Source organism: Octopus bimaculoides, chromosome 8 (assembly GCF_001194135.2).
Source record: "Octopus bimaculoides isolate UCB-OBI-ISO-001 chromosome 8, ASM119413v2, whole genome shotgun sequence".
NCBI lineage: Eukaryota > Metazoa > Mollusca > Cephalopoda > Octopoda > Octopodidae > Octopus > Octopus bimaculoides.
Genome location: NC_068988.1, coordinates 5,838,366 through 5,839,326, shown reverse-complemented (window position 1 = coordinate 5,839,326; position 961 = coordinate 5,838,366).

Below are 961 nucleotides of genomic sequence, written 5' to 3'. Positions count from 1 at the left end.
ATGCTCAAGGTGCCACGCAGTGAGACTGAACCCGAAACTACATGATTGGGAAGTAAGCTTCTTACCACACAGCCACGCCGGTTTCCGTCAACCAAATTCAATCACGCGGCATTGGTCGACCCGGGGCTATAGCGTAAAAAAAAAAAAACGAAAAAAATACACACTTACGTAAAGCGACGCGGAATTGAACTTGGATCCACGAGATCACAAACAGTGTTCCTTAATCACACAGCCGAGCTTGAGCCTACGCGTAGATAAATAAATCTTGCTTTTACAAATTATATCAATGCCAAGAAATCTGAACGACTTAATAAAACCATCAGTGTATTTCGTTGACAGTTACGTATTTCTAGGAAGTTAACCTTTCATTGACGCAATATAGCCACACATGCATGTACTTAATAACCGCAAAAGTGATATTTAATTTGATGTCTAAAACGTGATGTATAATATTTAATGGGCTGATCCTCATTATCTAGCATGTTCGAAATATGTGGATATATATAAAGAGAAAAATGAAAACAAAATGAAAACTACAGAAATGAAATAGTTGAATGTAAGAGCAGTTGATGTTTAGTACGACAAATTTAGTACACCATTGGAAAGTTTACGTTTTTAATTATGTTTATTTATTTCACTGGCAAATGAAAAATGTAAGGAGTAGAAGAGTGAAAGAAAAGAAAGGAAGGAAGAAAGAAAGGAAGGAAGGAAGAAAGAATAAAGGTAAAGACAGACCGGTAGATCCAGAAAGAGAGAAAATACAAGTTGTCAGAGAACTGAAAATGCGGAAGAAAATAGTCCTCTCTACTAAAGGCACAAGGCCTGAAATGTTTTTTTTGCGGGGGAGAGGGGACTAGTCATTCACATCGACCCTCAGTATTTCACTGGTACTTAATTTATCGACCCCGGAAGGATGAAAGGTAAAGTCGACCTCGGTAGAATAAGGCGGGAGAAAATAATG